The sequence below is a fragment of the Neovison vison genome, chromosome X (assembly GCF_020171115.1).
Source record: "Neovison vison isolate M4711 chromosome X, ASM_NN_V1, whole genome shotgun sequence".
In the NCBI taxonomy this organism is placed as follows: Eukaryota; Metazoa; Chordata; class Mammalia; order Carnivora; family Mustelidae; genus Neogale; species Neogale vison.
This window is the reverse complement of record NC_058105.1, coordinates 63,678,822-63,697,213: the sequence shown is the minus strand read 5'-3', so window position 1 is coordinate 63,697,213 and position 18,392 is coordinate 63,678,822.

Sequence of the window (18,392 nt, the reverse complement as noted above, 5' to 3'; positions counted from 1 at the left end):
TACAAATTTTTCGATTATTTGCTCCAGCTCTTTGAAAAATACTGGTGGAATTTTGATCAGAATGGCATTAAAAGTATAGATTGCTCTAGGAAGTATAGACATTTTAGCAATGTTTATTCTTCCCATCCAAGAGCATGGAATGGTCTTCCATCATTTTGTGTCTTCTTCGAATTCTTTTATGAGTGTTCTGTAGTTCCTCAAGTACAGATCCTTTACCTCTTTGGCTAGGTTTATTCCCAGGTATCTTATGGTTCTTGATGCTATAGTAAATGGAATCGATTCTCTAATTTCCCTTTCTGTATTTTCATTGTTAGTGTTTAAGAAAGCCACTGATTTCTATACATTGACTTTGTATCCTGCCACGTTGCTGAATTGCTGTATGAGTTCTAGTAGTTTGGGGGTGGAGTCTTCTGGGTTTTCCATATAAAGAATCATGTCATCTGTGAAGAGAGAGAGTTTGACTTCTTCATTACCAATTTGGCTACATTTTATTTCTCTCTGTTGTCTGATTGCTGTTGCTAGGACTTCTAATACTATGATGAACAAGAGTGGTGAGAGTGGACATCCTTGTCGTGTTCCTGATCTCAACGGGAAGGACGCAGCTTTTTCCCATTGAGGATGATATTTGCTGTGGGTCTTTCATAGATAGTTTTGATGAAGTTCAGGAATGTTCCCTCTATCCCTATACTTTGAAGCATTTTAATCAGGAATGGATGCTGGATTTTGTCAAATGCTTTTTCTGCATCAATTGAGAGGACCATGTGGTTCTTCTGTCTTCTCTTATTAATTTGTTCTATCACATTGATTGATTTGTGAATGTTGAACCATCCTTGTAGCCCAGGGATGAATCCCACCTGGTCATGATGGATAATCTTTTTTTTTTTTAAGATTTTATTCATTTATTTGACAGAGAGATCACAGTAGGCAGAGAGGCAGGCAGAGAAAGGGGAAGGGAAGCAGGCCCCTGCTGAGCAGAGAGCCCGATGCGGGACTCGATCCCAGGACCCTGAGATCATGACCTGAGCCGAAGGCATTGGCTTAACCCACTGAGCCACCCAGGCGCCCTGGATAATCTTTTTAATGTGCTGTTGGGTCCTGTTTGATAGGATCTTGTTGAGAATTTTAGCATCCATATTCATCAGTGATATTGGTCTGAAATTCTCCTTTTTGGTAAGGGCTTTGCCTGGTTTAGGGATCAAGGTAATGATGGCTTCATAGAAATAGTCTGGAAATTTTCCTTCTGCTTCAATTTTTTGAAACAGCTTCAGAGTAGCTGTTACTTTTTTGAAAGCTTGGTAGAATTCCCCAGGGAATCCGTCAGGTCCTGGCCTCTTGTGTTTTGGTAGGTTTTTGATCACTGCTTCAATCTCGTTACTAGATATTGGTCTATTCAGGTTGTCAATTTCTTCCTGGTTCAATTTTGGGAGTTTATAGTTTTCCAGGAATGCATCCGTTTCATCTAGGTTGCTTAGCTTATTGGCATATAACTATTGATAATAACTTCTGATGATTGTTTCTACTTCCTCGGTGTTAGTTGTGATCTCTCCCTTTTCATTCATAATTTTATTAATTGGGACTTTTTCTCTTTTCTTTTGGATTAGTGTGGCCAATGATTTATCGATCTTATTGATTCTTTCAAAAACCAGCTTCTATTTTCATTGATACGTTCTACTGTATCTCTGGCTTCTACCTCACAGATCTCAGCTCTAATCTTGATTATTTCCCTTCTTATGTGTGCAGTTGGTTTGATTTGTTGTTGATTCTCCAGTTCTTTAAGGTGTAGGGACAGCTCGTGTATTCTGGATTTATCAATTTTTTTGAGAAAGGCTTGGATGACTATGTATTTCCCCCTTAGGACCACCTTTGCTGTATCCCATAGGTTTTGGAGTGAAGTGTCTTCAATCTCATTGGTTTCCATGAATTGTTTGATCTCCTGGTTGATCCAAGCATTCTTAAGCAAGGTGGTCTTTAGCTTCCAGGTGTTTGAGTTCCTTCCGAACTTCTCCTTGTGATTGAGCTCCAGTTTCAAAGCATTGTGATCTGAGAATGTGCAAGGAATAATCTCTCTCAGTATTTTGGTATCGGTTGAGTCCTGATTTGTGACCCAGTATGTGATGTATTCTTGAGAAGGTTCCATGTGCACTCGTAAGAATGAGTATTCTGTTGTTTTAGGGTGGAATGTTCTGTATATATCTATGAGGTCCATCTGGTCCAGTGTGTCATTCAGTGCTCTTGTTCCTTTATTGATTTTCTGCCTTGATGATCTGTCTATTTCTGAGAGTGGTGTGTTAAGATCTCCTACTATTAATGTATTCATATCAATACGACTCTTTATCTTGATTAATAGTTTTCTTATGTCATTGGCTGCTCCCATATTGGGGGCATAGATATTTACAATTGTTAGATCATCTTGGTGGATAGTCCCTTTAAGAATAATGTAGTGTCCTTCTGTATCTCTGACTACAGTCTTTAGTTTAAAATCTAATTTGTCTGATATGAGAATCGCTACCCGTCCTTCTTTTGAGGCCCACTGGCATGAAAGATTCTTCTCCATCCCTTCACTTTCAGTGGATGTATCTTTAGGTTCAAAATGGGTCTCTTGTCGATAACATATGGATGGGTCCTATTGTTTTATCCAATCTGCTACCCTTTTTCCTTTTATGGGTGCATTAGACCATTCACATTGAGAGTGATTATTGATAGATACGTTTTTATTGACATTGAGTTACCTTTGAAGTCTTTCTTTCTGTAGATTGTCTCTATATTTCTGTTCAATGCTATTCTTAGGATTTTCCTCTTTTATAGAACCCCCCCTTAATATTTCCTGCAGTGTCAGCTTGGTGGTTGCATAGTCTTTTAAGCCTTGCCGGTCTTGGAAACTCTTTATCTCTCCATCCATTTTGAATGTCAGTCTTGCTGGATAAAGTATTCTTGGCTGCATGTTCTTCTCATTTAGTGCCCTGAATATATGTTGCCAGCCCTTTCTCACTTGCCAGGTCTCTATGGACAGGCCTGACGTTATTCTGATGGGCTTTCCTCTGTAAGTAAGGAGCCTCTTTGTCCTAGCGGCTTTCAAGAGATTGTATCTACAATTATAATTCCTCAAATTGACTATCAGGTGCCTTTATGTTTTCCTGGAATCTATAGTCTTGGGTGGAGACTGTTCGGCCTCTAGTACATAAACGCTTGTTCCATTCACGAGAGTGGGAAAATTTTCATGAAGAACTTGTTCCAGTCTATCTTCTAGACTTCTTTCTTTTTCCTCCCCTTCAGGGATTCCAATAATTCTGACGTTGGAACTTTTCATGGCTTCATTTATTTCCTCGATTCTGTTTTCGTGGCTTCTAAGCTGTTTGTTCGAGGCTTCCTCCTGATCCTTTTTCTCTATGTTTGTCCTCCAGATCACTAGTTATATCTTCTGTCTCAGTTACCCTAGCTTTGAGAGAATTTAAATTAGATTGAAACTCATTGAGAGCATTGTGAACCTCAGCCCTGGTAGCTTTCGGCTCTGCCATAACATTGTGAACATCATCTCTGGTCGCTTTCATTTCAGCCCTAATCAATTCCATTTGGTCATCCATGGCTTTCTCTAACCTAGCTATTGCCTGCATAATTGTCAGCCTGAATTCTCTTTCAGACATATTGTCTGTGTTGGTAGCGATTAACTCTGTTGCAGAAGGCCCATCCTGTGTATTTTTCTTTTGTTGGGCATTCCTCCTCCTAGTCATTTTGTTGAGAGATGGCTGAACGGATGTAGCTGGATGTATCAACCGTGGTGCAGTCAAGGTGCACCCTGGAACACTTCTGAGCAATCAGGATTCCCCACCGAAATGAGAGAAAAAAGCAAAGAAAAAAAAAAAAGACAGAGAGAGAGAGACAGGAAAGAAAGGGAAGATAAAAGAGAAGGTTCAGCCCAAATGGTCCCCATGGTAAGATTTATGAAGTATACAAACAAAAACAGACAAACAAAAAGACTGATAAATGTATATGAGAAGAAAAAATATATATATGCAAATAAAGGAAGAACCTCATCAAAAAGAACCCCAAGTGTAAGATTTATATACTATCAGGACAAACACAAAAACACAGAAACACTGGTGGAAGAAAAAGATGGGAGAGTGGTTATAAATTCTCTGTGTGCGAGGAAGTTTGTTTTGATTCTTCCTGGATGTATCTTGATGTCTTTGTTAAAGGACTCAACTTTCCTAAGATAAAGGGGGATTAAAAATTAGTTTACCTATAGGGGTATCATTGGTTGGGGAAAGCGGATTACCTTGAATTTTATCTCTATATGAATATTAGAAAATAAAAAAAGGAATAAACTAGACTAAACTAAACTAAAATTAAAAAAAGAAAGGAGTTCAAAAAATAGAAATGCAAAAGAAAAACACAGGCGTATGTATGAAAAAGTTCAGGTTAGAAGGTTATTATGGAATTTCATGTACTGGACATCTCACTTTGATGGTAAATAGGTTAAAAATTATCTATATAAAAAAATGAACCAGAATAGTGGGAACAAATTAAAAATAAAAGTTTTATCTCTGATGTAGTGGTGGTTGTTCTCTTGTCTTCTTCTTTTTTATTTTTTCTTTCCTGGTTGGTTTTCTGTGACAGGGGCCTGCCACATGGGTTTTCAGTCAATGTGTTCTCTGAGTTAAGTCCTCCTGCCCCCCACAAGGGAGTGGGCTCTGAGGAAACTGTTTTTTTCAGGTTTGTTCCCTGGAGGTTTTTATGTTTGTTCACTTTTTTTTTCTTTCTCGCCTTGACCACATTTGATGGTTTTTGTAGGTTTAGAGGAAAGCAAACTGCACTCTGACCTCCCTCTCAGAGAGAAGCCTCAGTCTGGCTGCAGGGCCCAAATAAATCCCCCCTTGGCCACTGGCAGAGCAGGTTCTGAGTTGCGGTCCCTGGGGAAGCAGGATTTTTTGCTTCTTCCGAAAACCATGGCAGCTGCGGCTGTCTAAGCAGCTTCAGACTGCCAGAGAGGTTCCAATCAGTGATCGTACAATGAGATCTTCCCGCTGGCCCGGGCTGGGAGTGCCTGGTCTTTCCGGTCCGAGAGCACTGGGCTGGCGCCTGTGCGCACCTCTCTCAGGGGAGTGCGCGGGGCGCGACTGGACTCTGATAGCACTGCACGGCACTCGGCACTCGCATGGGGATTGCAAAAAGGCTGTGCTTCTGCCGGCTAACGAGGCTCCCAACCCCTCATGGGAGCCAGACCCCATGCGCTCTCAGGTGCGCTGGTGGCTCAGGGACCAAGACCTGGTTTCTCCGCCGCATGCTCTCTGGCTCTGCGCCAGGGGTGGCTGTCCTAGATCTGGGGACTTAAGCCCCTGTCTCTAGCCACCCCGATTCCCACAATCCCCCCCCCATCCTTTGTTCTTTTTGAGTGCTTTCTACCTGACTCAAAGTTAATGCTTGTCCCAGATGCAGGGCAATCTCGTTTTGGGATATTACTTTCCAATGTGTCGCCTCTGGTGGCTCCCTCCCCCTTTTGGTTATCTTCCAATATCACCCCGATGTTCTAACTCTGCTTTTTTTTTTTTCAATTTATTTATTTTCAGAAAAACATTATTCATTATTTAACTCTGCTTTAACTGCCCAATGGCGTCTTCTGCTCCTGTAGAGATCCAGACGTGTATAATTCTGATCTCAGGGCTGATTTCGTGGATAAATTGGAGTTCTTTGGAAGGTAATCAGCTCACTTTAGGGTACAGGTTGAAAGGGCACCTCCTCCTACTTCCCCGCCATCTTGTCTCCCCCCGTGTACTTTTTGTTAGCAAAACAAACCCCTGCATGGTAAGAATGTTATTTGAATGTTAAAAACAACAACAAGAAAAATAAAAACAAACAAACAAAAAAAACCACAAGAAACAAACAAACAAAAAAACCCTCTATGGTCTTTCATGCATGTAATGAAGGGCTCTATGAGGGGCTCTTGTTGACCTTTGTACAGAAAGGATTTCTAACATGTTATGTAAGATATTATACCAATTATAAAATTATGGAAGATAAGGAGCTCTAAAATATCAAGGACAAACTCCTCATTAAGTTTTTTATTTTTTTATTATTTTTTTTTATTTTTTTAAACATAAAAGTATTCATTGTTTTTGCACCACACCCAGTGCTCCATGTAATCCGTGCCCTCTCTAATACCTACCACCTCAACTTCCCACCCCCTGCACCCTCAAAACCCTCAGGTGGATTTTCAGAGTTCATAGTCTCTCATGGTTCACCTCCCCTTTAATTTCCCTCAAGTCCATTCTCCTGTCAATCTCCCCATGTCCTCCATGTTATTTCTTATGCTCCACAAATAAGTGAAACCATATGATAATTGACTCTCTCTGCTTGATTTATTTCACTCAGCATAATCTCTTCCAGTCCCGTCCATGTTGCTTACAAAAGTTGGGTATTCATCCTTTCTGATGGAGGCATAATACTCCATAGTGTATAAGGACCACATCTTCCTTATCCATTCGTCTATTGAAGGGAATCTTGGTTCTTTCCACAGTTTGGAAACCATGGCCATTGCTGCTATTAACATTGGGGTACAGATGGCCCTTCCTTTCACTACATCTGTATCTTTGGGGTAAATACCCAGTAGTGCAATGGCAGGGTCATAGGGAAGCTCTATTTTTAATTTCTTGAGGAATCTCCACACTGTTCTCCAAAGTGGATACACCAAATTGCATTCCCACCAAGTGTAAGAGTGTTCCCCTTTCTCCACATCCTCTCCAACACATGTTGTTCCCTGTTTTGTTAATTTTGGCCATTCTAACTGGTATAAGGTGATATCTCAATGTGGTTTTAATTTGAATCTCCCTGATGGCTAGTAATGATGACCATTTTTTCATGTGTCTGAGAGTCATTTGTATGTCTTCATTGGAGAAGTGTCTGTTCGTATCTTCTGCCCATTTTTGGATGTGTTTGCCTGTTTCGTGTGTGTTGAGTTTAAGGAGTTCATTATAGATCCTGGATATCAACCTTTTGTCTGTACTGTCATTTGCAAATATCTTCTCCCATTCCGTGGGTTGCCTCTTTATTTTGTTGACTGTTTCCTTTGCTGTGCAGAAGCTTTGGATTTTGATGAAGTCCCAAAAGTTTATTTTTGCTTTTGTTTCCTTTGCCTTTGGAGACATATCTTGAAAGAAGTTGCTGTGGCTGATATCGAAGAGGTTACTGCCTATGTTCTCCTCTAGGATTCTGATGGATTCCTGTCTCACGTTGAGGTCTTTTATCCATTTTGAGTTTATCTTTGTGTACGGTGTAAGAGAATGGTCAAGATTCATTCTTCTACATATAGCTGTCCAGTTTTCCCAGCACCATTTGTTGAAGAGACTGTCTTTTTTCCATTGTATATTTTTTTCCTATTTTGTCGAAGATTATTTGCCCATAGAGTTGAGGGTCCATATCTGGGCTCTCTACTCTGTTCCACTGGTCTATGTATCTGTTTTTGTGCCAGTACAATGCTGTTTTGGTGATCACAGCTTTGTAATAAAGCTTGAAATCAGGTAATGTGATGCCGCCAGTTTTATTTTTGTTTTTCAACATTTCCTTAGCGATTTGTGGTCTCTTGTGATTCCATACAACTTTTTCGATTATTTGCTCCAGCTCTTTGAAAAATACTGGTGGAATTTTGATCAGAATGGCATTAAAAGTATAGATTGCTCTAGACAGTATAGACATTTTAACAATCTTTATTCATCCAATCCAACAGCATGGGAGGGTCTTTCATCTTTTTGTGTCTTCTTCAATTTCTTTCATGAGTGTTCTGTAGTTCCTTGAATACACATCCTTTACCTCTGGTTAGGTTTATTCCCAGGTATCTTATGGTTCTTGGTGCTATAGTAAATGGAATTGATTCTCTAATTTCCCTTTCTGTATTTTCATTGTTAGTGTATAAGAAAGCCACTGATTTCTGCACATTGACTTTGTATCCTACCACGTTGCTGAATTGCTGTATGAGTTCTAGTAGGGTGGAGTCTTTTGGGTTTTCCATATAAAGAATCATGCGGTCTGTGAAGAGAGAGAGTTTGACTTCTTCCTTGCCAATTTGGACTTCTAATACTATGTTGAACAAGAGTGGTGAGAGTGGCATCCTTGTCATGTTCCTGATCTCAACGGGAAGGCTGCAAGCTTTTTCCCATTGAGGATGATATTTACTGTGGGTCTTTCATAGATAGATTTTATGAAGTTCGTTCATGTCCCCTCTATCCTTATACTTTGAAGCATTTTAATCAGGAACGGATGCTGGATTTTGTCAAATGCTTTTTCTGCATCAATTGAGAGGACTATGTGGTTCTTCTGTCTTCTCTTATTAATTTGTTCTATCACATTGATTGATTTGCAAATATTGAACCATCCTTGTAACCCAGGGATGAATCCCACCTGGTCATGGTGGAGAATCTTTTTTTTTTCTTCCTTTTTTTTTTTTGTTTAAGATTTTATTTATTTATTTGACAGACAGAGATCACAAGTAGGCAGAGAGGCAGGTAGAGAGAGAGGAAGGGAAGCAGGCTCCCCACTGAGCAGATAGGCCGACACGGGGCTCAATCCCAGGACCCTGGGATCATGACCTGTGCTGAAGGCAGAGGCTCTAACCCACTGAGCCACCCAGGTATCCCATGGAGGATAATCTTTTTAATGTGATGTTGGATCCTGTTTGCTAGGATCTTGTTGAGAATCTTAGCATCCATATTAATATGTGATCTTGATCAAAATTCTCCTTTTTGGTAGTGTTTTTGCCTGGTTTGTGGATCAGGATAATGCTGGCTTCATGAAAAGAGTCTGGACGATTTCCTTCTGCTTCAATTTTTTGAAATAGCTTCAGGAGAATAGTGTTATTTTTTCTTTGAAAGTTTGGTAGAATTCCCCAGGGAATCCATCAGGTTCTGGGATCCTGTTTTTTGGTAGGTTTTTGATCACTGCTTCAATCTCGTTATTAGATATCGGTCTATGCGGTTGTCAATTTCTTCCTGGTTCAATTTTGGGAGTTTATAATTTTCCAGGAATGCATCCATTTCATCGAGGTTGCCTAGCTTACTGGCATATAACTGTTGATAATAACTTCTGATGATTGTTTCTACTTCCTTGGTGTTAGTTGTGATCTCTCCTTTTTCATTTATAATTTTATTGATTGGGACGTTCTCTCTTTTCTTTTGGATTAGTGTGTCCATTTTTTTATCAATCTTATTGATTCTATCAAAAAACCAGCTTTTAGTTTCATTGATTGATTGATACGTTCTACTGTATCTCTGGTTTCTACCTCATTGATACGTTCTACTGTATCTCTGGTTTCTAACTCATTGATCTCAGCTCTAATCTTGATTATTTCCCTTCTTATGTGTGGAGTTGGTTTAATTTGTTGTTGATTCTCCAGTTCTTTAAGGTGTAGAGACAGCTGGTGTATTCTGGATTTCTCAATTTTTTTGAGGGAGGCTTGGATGGCTATGTATTTCCTCCTTAGGACCGCCTTTGCTGTATCCCATAGGTATTGGACATAAGTGTCTTCATTCTTATTGGTTTCCATGAATTGTTTCAGTTCTTCTTTGATCTCCTGGTTGATCCAAGCATTCTTACACAAGGTGGTCTTTAGCTTCCAGGTGTTTGAGTTCCTTCCGAACTTCTCCTTGTGATTGAGCTCCAGTTTCAAGGTGTTGTTATCTGAGAATATGCAGGGAATAATCTCAGTCTTTTGGTATCGGTTGAGTCCTGATTTGTGACCCAGTATGTGGTCTATTCATGAGAAAGTTCCATGTGCACTTGAGAAGAATGAGTATTCTGTTGTTTTAGGGTGGAATGTTCTGCATATATCTATGAGGTCCATCTGATCCAACCTGTCATTCAATGCTCTTTGTTTCTTTATTGGTTTTCTGCTTCGATGATCTATTACTGAGAGAGGCATGTTAATATAGCCTACTATTAATGTATTCATATTAATATGACTCTTTATCTTGGTTAATAGTTTTCTTGTGTAATTGGCTGCTCCCATATTGGGGACATAAATATTTACAATTGTTAGATCTTCTTGACTGATAGTCCCTTTAAGAATGATGTAGTGTCCTTCTGTATCTCTGACTACAGTCTTTAGTTTAAAATCTTATTTATTTGATATGAGAATTGCTACCCCAGCCTTCTTTTGAGGCCCATTGGCATGAAAGATGCTTCCCCCTCCCTTCACTTTCAGTCTGGGTGTATCTTTAGGTTCAAAATGGGTCTTTTTTAGACAACATATGGACAGGTCCTGTAATTTTATCCAATCTGCAACCCTGTATCATTTTTTGGACACATTTAGTCCATTCAAATTGAGAGTGATTATTGATAGATACGTTTTTATTGACATCGTGTTACCTTTGAAGTCTTTCTTTCTGTAGATTGTCTCTATATTTCTGTTCAATGCTATTCTTAGGATTTTCCTCTTTTATAGAACCCCCCTTAATATTTATTGCGGTGTCAGCTTGGTGGTTGCATAGTCTTTTAAGCCTTGCTGGTCTTGGAAACTCTTTATTTCTCCATCCATTCTGAATGTTAGTCTTGCTGGATAAAGCATTCTTGGCTGCATGTTCTTCTCATTTAGTGCCCTGAATATATCTTGCCAGCCCATTCTGGCTTGCCAGGTCTCTGTGGACAAGTCTGACATTATTCTGATGGGCTTTCCTCTGTACATAATGAGCTTCTTTGTCTTAGCTGCTTTCAAGAGGGTCTGCCTACAATTATAATTCTTCATTCTTACTATAAGGTGTCTTGAGGACTTTCGAGAATCTATAATCTTGGGGGTAACCGTTCTGCCTCTAGTACATGAACGCTGGTTCCATTCACGAGATTGGGAAATTTTTCATGGACAACTTGTCCCACTAAATCTTCTAGACTTCTTTCTTTCTCCTCCCCTCCAGGGATTCCAATAATTCTGACATTGGATCATTTTATGGCATCATTTATTTCCCTGACTCTGCTTTTGTGGCTTCTAAGCTATTTGTTCCAGGCTTCCTCCTGATCCTTTCTCTCTACCTGTTTGTCTTCCAGATCACTAATTCTATCTTCTGTCTCAGTTACCCTAGCTTTGAGAGAATTTATATTAGATTGGAACTCATTGAGAGCATTTTGAACATCATCCCTGGTGGCTTTCAGTTCTGCCCTAATCAATTCCGTTTGGTCATCCATAGCTATTGCCTGCATAATTGTTAGCCGGAATTCCCTTTCTGACATATTGTCTTTGTTGTATCCATTAGCTCTGTTGTAGAAGGCCCATCCTCTGTATTTTTCTTCTTTGGGCATTCCTCCTCGTAGTCATTTTGGTTAAAGGTGACTGAACAGATGTAGCTGGATGTATCGACCGACCATGGTGCAGTCAAGGTGTATCCTGGAATGCTTCTGTGCATTCCGGATTCCTCACCCAAATGAGAGAAAAAATAAAAGAAAAAGAAGAAAAAGAGAGAGACAGGAAAGAAAGGGAAGATAAAAGGGAAGGCTCAGCCCAAATGGGCCCCAAGGTCAGATTTATGAAGTATACAAACAAAAACAGACAGACAAAAAGACTGATAAAAGTATATGACACGAGAAAAAATATATATATAAAAGCAAAAAAAAAAATAAAAAGGAAGAACCTCGTCCAAAAGAAGCCCAAGTATAGGATTTATATACTATCAGGACAAACACAAATACACAGAAATACTGACAGAAAAAAAGATGGGAGAGTGGTTATAAATTCTTGTTTGGGTGAGGAGGGTTATTTTGATTCTCCCTAGATGTATCTTGATATCTTTGTTAAAGGACTCAACCCTCCTAAGATAAAAGGGGATTAAAAACTGGTTTACCTATAGAGGTAGCATTGATTGGGGAAAGGTGATTACCTTGAAGTTTAACTCTATATGAATATTAGGAAATACAAATAAAAAAAGAATAAACTAGACTAAACTAAACTAAAAGTTAAAAAAATTAAAAAATAGAAAATCAAAAGAAAAACATGGGTTTATGTTTCAAAAAGTTCAGATTAGAATGTTATTATGGAATTTGATGTACTGGACATCTCACTTTAATGGTAAATAGGTTAAAAATTATCTATATTTTTAAAAATGAACAAGAACACTGGGAATGAGTTAAAAATAAAATTTTATCTATGAAGTAGTGGTGGCTGTTCTCTTGTCATCTTTTTTTTTTTTTTTTCTTTCTTGGTTGGTTTTCCGGGGAAGCAGCCTGCCACGTGGGTTTTCAGTCAATGATGTTCCCTAAGTTAAGTCTTCCTGCCCTTCTCAAGGGGGTGGGTTTTGAGGAAACCGGTTTCTCAGGCTTTTGTTCTCTGGAAATTTTTATGTTTGTTCATCTGTTTTCTCTGGGCTTGACAGCTTTTGATGGTTTTTGTAGGTTTACAGGAAAGCAAACTGCACCCTGACCTCCGTCTCAGAGAGAAGCCTCTGTCTGTTCCCCTCTGGGTCTCCAGAGCACATTAAGCTCCCTCTTGGCTGCTGGCAGAGCAGGTTCCAAGTCACGGTCCCTGGGGATGCAGGATCTCCTGCTTTTACTCAAAACCACGCAGTGGTGGCTGTCTGGACAGCTCCAGACCACCAGAGAGGTTCCAAGCATTGATCGCACACTGAGATTTTCCCTCTGGCCCATGCTTGGAGTACATGGTCTTTCCAGGTCAGAGATAGCCGGGCTGGCACACACCTCTCTCAGGGGAGGGTGTGGGGTGCATGCGTCTCAGGCTCTGAGAGCATGGTACGGCATTCTACCATCTGGCGTGGCTCCCAGCCCCTCACAGGAGCCAGATCCCATGCATTCTTGGAGCGCTGGCAGCTCAAGGACCAAAACCTGGTTTCACTGCCACACTATCTCTGGCTCAGCCCCAGGGGAGGCTGTCCTGGGTCTGGGGACTTAAGCCCCTGTCCATAACTGCCCCAATTCCCACAGTTTCCCCGCTGATCCTTTGCTCTTTTTGAGGGCTTTCAACCAGATTCCAAGTTAATGCTGGTCCCCAGTCACACTGCACTTTCGTATTGGTGTATTACTTCCCAATGGGTTGCCTCTGGTGGCTCCCTCCCCCATTTGTTCATCTTCCGATATCAGTCCGACCTTCCCACTCTGCTTTACCTGTCCACTGGCGTCTTCAGCCCCTGTAGAAATCCAGACGTGTATATTTCTTGGTTGTTTTCATGGTGATTTCATGGGTGATTGGAGTTCTTTGGTAGGTAATCAGCTCACTTTAGGGTACAGGTTGAAATGGCGCTTCCTCCTACTTCCCTGCCATCTTGTCTCCCCCTTATTTTATTTTTATAAGAAATTTGAATCTTAGAACAGTAGAACAAATGTCCTAACCTTTGAATGACTGTTTGTTCCAATTTCCAAGAAAGCAAGAAACACACACATCTCACCTCAATTAAGGACTCCCTATTTTCTTGAATCTGATATATAATCATTTTCAAAAGATGAATTGTAACAAGCTGGCTGACTGACATAAAACTATGTAAAATGCTCAAACAGAGGTTTTTAAGAAGCAAGATGTAGCAATTTGTGAGTTTTAAGTTGGAGGCAATCAACTCAAACTTGCTTTAAAATATCAGAATTTATTGGTTTACATATTTGGAAAGTCTAACTATAGAACAGACAGGTTGAGGTTCAGTGATAATCTACAAGGACCCAGTTTATTAGTCTATTTCCCTCTTTCTAATTTGCATCTCAGTGTTGGTCCAGAGCCACATAATTTTTCATTCAAATCCGTAAGAGAAAGGTGGGAGAAGAGAGAGAGAGAGTATCACTTCTCCAAATATGGGAGTCCTCAGCTTTAAACTGATTGGATCCCTAGTATTTAATTGAACTTAATCTCAGTGTACAAGGTACTAGGATTAATTTAATTGGCCTAGACTCATCAGGGTCCACCACTGGAGCTAGGGATGGGATTTAACACATTCAAATCTCTTGGTAGCTAACCAATGGGGGAAGGATGAAACGATATTAAGAGGAAAATTCCTCTTTAATTTGAGGACGATTCCTCAAAGTCTGTTCAAGTGCCAATCATTCTCCAGCTTCCCTTTGAAATTGCTCCCATTACTGTTGCCAGAAAATTGTTTTCTTTGGTGGTAATGAGGAGGTAGAGGACAAGAAGAGTTTCAAGGAAAATCCTTTTCTGTATCAAGAACTATCGAATGAACTCCTGACTCATATATTTTTTCAAAGATTTTATTTATTTATTTGACAGAGAGATAGAGAGCACAAGTAGGCAGAGTGACAGGCAGAGGGAGAGGGAGAAGCAGGCTCCCTGCAAAGCAGAGAGCCTGATGCGGGGCTCTATCCCAGGACCCTGAGATTATGACCTGAGCCGAAGGCAGAGGTTTAACCCACTGAGCCACCCAGGCGCCCCTTGACTCATATATATTTTTTTTTCCAATTCAAAAGGGAAAGGGATACTTATCAAAAACTTCAAAATAAAATAATATAAAAACAGAGAGGGAGACAATCATGAGACTCTTAACTATAGGGAAAAACCTGAGGGCTGCTGGAGGGTAGGTGTGTGGAGGGGTGCAGTAACACTTTGTTGGGCACTAAGGAGGGCACTTGATGTAATGAGATCTGGGTGTTATATACAACTGATGCCTCACTAAATTCTACTCCTGAAATTAACAATACAACACTTATTCTTTCCTGTCTTGTTAATTTTGGCCATTCTAACTGGTGTAAGGTGATATCTCAATGTGGTTTTTTTTTTCAATTTATTTATTTTCAGAAAAACCATTATTCATTATTTTTTCACCACACCCAGTGCTCCATGCAAGCCATGTGGTTTTGATTTTCCCTGATGGCTAATGATGATGAACATTTTTTCATGTGTCTGTTAGCCATTTGTACATCATCTTTGGAGAAGTGTCTGTTCATGTCTTCCACGCATTGTTTGATGTGATTATCTGTTCTTTGGGTGTTGAGTTTGAGGAGTTCGTTACAGATCTTGGGTATCAGCCCTTTGTCTGTAGTGTGATTTGTGAATATCCTCCCATTCCGTGGGTTGCCTCTTTGTTTTGTTGACTGTTTCCTTTGCTATAGGCACCTTATTTCTAATCTAGCATTGTTTCAATACATTGCCACAATATTGATGAGTACTGAGATGCATTTTTAATCCAGAAATTTGGCAGGAATTTTTCTTACATTTATGCAAATAATAATTAAGATGTTAAATGACAAGGAAAGTAAGCAAAAATATTTGAAATTGAAATGTTTGGTTTTTAAAATTCTCAATCCAATACTTCGGCTGCCCTTTAACTACAAAATAACACTTCACATTTAATTTATTGGTCTAAATCTTCTAATACTATCTTGCAAAAATAGACTACTTTTTAATTTTTGTGTTTTGTAGTATTTCTACATTGATTATGCCATCAAATCACTATAATGATCTCAAAAAGTAGATAAATGTATTTTAGAAATGGGAAGCTAAGATCAATATGTCTAGGGACAGAAAACAGATTCTCTGCCTTTTGAAACCATGTGATTTCTATTGCATTTAAATTCAAAGACCTCATTAAATATTTAGGTATTTTCATTATGATCCAAAATGACTAATTTAATATATTTTATCAGACAAAAAATATGTTAACAATAAAAATTATTTATTTCAAAGTTCATGATATTCTCATGACAATTGTGAATGTCAGAGGTCATTTTTATTTGCTATAACAAATACTTAAAGATGTGGAAGTGGCTTTTGAATTGAGTAATGGATAGAGACTGAAAAGTTTTTGAGGAGCAAGTCTTAAAAAGCTTATATTTCTTTGTATAAACTATTAGTATAAATATAGATGCTGACGAGTATGTTGGAAAGGTTCAGAAGAAAAGGAAGAACATGATAGAAAGTAATTTATATCATCTTAGAGAATACATATTTAGTCATAAACATTGTTGGTAGAAATATGGATATTAAAGATGCTGTTGAGGGCGCCTGGGTGGCTCAGTGGGTTAAAGCCTCTGCCTTCGGCTCAGGTCATGATCCCAGGGTTCTGAGATTGAGCCCCACATCTCTGCTCAGCAGAGAGCCTGCTTCCTCTTCTCTCTGACTGCCTCTCTGCCTACTTGTAATCTCTGTCTGTCAAATAAATAAATAAAATCTTTAAAAAAAATAAAGATGCTGTTGAGTGGTCAGAAGGAAGTGAGAAGCACAGTAAATAGTTTGGTGTGATTATGGCTTTTAAAGACAGAGGAAGGGGGACACCTGGGTTACTCAGTCAGTTAAGTCACTGCCTTCAACTCAGGTCATGATCCCAGGGTCCCGGGATTGAGTCCCGCATGGGGCTCTTTGCTTGGCGGGAAGCCTGCTTCTCCCTCTGCTTGCTCTGCCCGTGTGCTCTCTCTCTCTCTCTTTCCCTGACAGTTAAATAAATAATCTTAAAAAAATAAAGACAGAGGAAGGGACCATAAGCCTAGGAAAGTAAGTGGCTTCTCGATGCCGGAAAAATTAAAGAACAATTCTCCCCTAGGGCTTTATAAAAAACAAACAACAGAACAAAACAAACAACCAAACAAACTTATGAACACATTTTAGATTTATGACTTCCAAAACTGTAGGGTAATAAATTAATAATTTTTAAGCCACTAATTTTGTGGCACTTTGTTACAGCATCAGCAGAAAACATAAACAGATTTTTGGAATACGTAGATACATACTTTTTTTTTTGGGTCTCTCTCCTAAAGATTTTGCTTTTTGATTTGCCTTCTGAATTGTATATAGAGTAAACTGAAGTCACCTAAACTCTGCATTTTTTAAAATATTCTGGGGAAGTTCTTCTAAAGTGCAAGTTCTAATTTAATGGGTCTGTGGCTGAACCTAAAATTCTGCATTTCTAACAAATTCCCAGCTGATACCAGCACTGCTGCTCCTCAGATAACACTTTGAATAGCAAGATGCTATAGTAAATAATTACTTACAGCCCTCTTTAGTGCTGATGTGGTTATTTAGTCAAATTATGATTGCTCTGTATTCCTAAAGCTATTGAAATGAGTCATTTATAGTGACAAAAGCTGAAATTAAAGCAGAATTTTTTCCTTATGTGGGAAGAGTGGAAAGGTTTTATCCCTATTATTTTCATCTGATTCTTCTTCACATGAGCTGTCACTTAAATTTGGAAGTGAAGCATACTCATACTTGTGGCTTATGTTGGGTAAAATGAGAACTTAGTGTCAAAACCAGATGGTAAAATGCCTATAGAAAAAAAATGCAATGGAATATTTTCTATTAAAAAAAGTTTAAATTCTATTTAGTTAACATATAGTGTATTATAGTGTATTAACATATAGTGTATTATTAGTTTCAGGGGTAAAATTGAGTAATTCATCAGTGCTCATTACATCAAATACCCTCCTTAATGACCATCACTGAATTATCCCATTCCCCACCTCCCCTCCAACAACACTCATTTTGTATCCTATATAATTAAGAGTCTCTTGTGATTTTCCTTTCTCTCTGTTTTTATCTTATTTTATTCCCCCCCCCAAGTTTATTTGTTTTGTTTCTTAAATTCCACATATGAGTGAAATAATATGGTATTTGTCTTTCTGTGACTGATTCATTTCACTAGCATAATATCCTCTAGTTCCATCCACATTGGTGCAAATGGCAAGTTTTCACTGTTTTTGATGGCTGAGTAATATTTCAGTGTATATATACATATACCACATCTTCTTTACCTACTCATTTCTCCATTGATATCTGGGCTCATTCCATGTATTGGCTACTGTGGACATTGTTGCCATAAACATTGGGGTGCATGTTCCCTTCCAATCACTATGTTTGTATCCTTTGGATAAATACCTAGTAGTGCAATTTCTGAGTCATTGGGTAGTTGTATTTTTAAGTTTTTGAGGAACCTCCATACTGTTTTCCAGAGTGGCTGCACCAATTTGCATTCCCAATAACAGTGTAAGAAGGTTACCCCTTTTCCACATTCTCACCAACATCTACTGTTTTCTGAGTTGTTCATTTTAGCCATTCTGACTGGTGTGAGGTGGTGTTGCTTTGTGGTTTTGATTTGTATTTCCCTGAAGCCAAGTGATGGCGAGCATTTTGTTCCCCCCATGGGTCTGTTGGCCATTTGTAGGTCTTCTTTGGAAAAATATCTGTTCATGTCTTCTGCCCATTTCTTGACTGGATTTTTTTGTCATCATTGTTTTTGGATGTTGATTTTGGTAAGTTCTTTATAGATTTTGGACACTAGCCCTTTATCTGATATATTATTTGTAAATATCTTCTCTTATTCTGTAGGTGGTCTCTTAGTTTTGTTGACTCTTTCCTTTGCTGGGAAAAAAGCTTTATTTTTTCCCTGATGAAGTCCCAATAGTTCCTTCTTTCTTTTTTTTCCCTTGCCTTTGGAGATATGTCTAGCAAGAAGTTGCTGCAGCTGAGGTCAAAGAAGTTG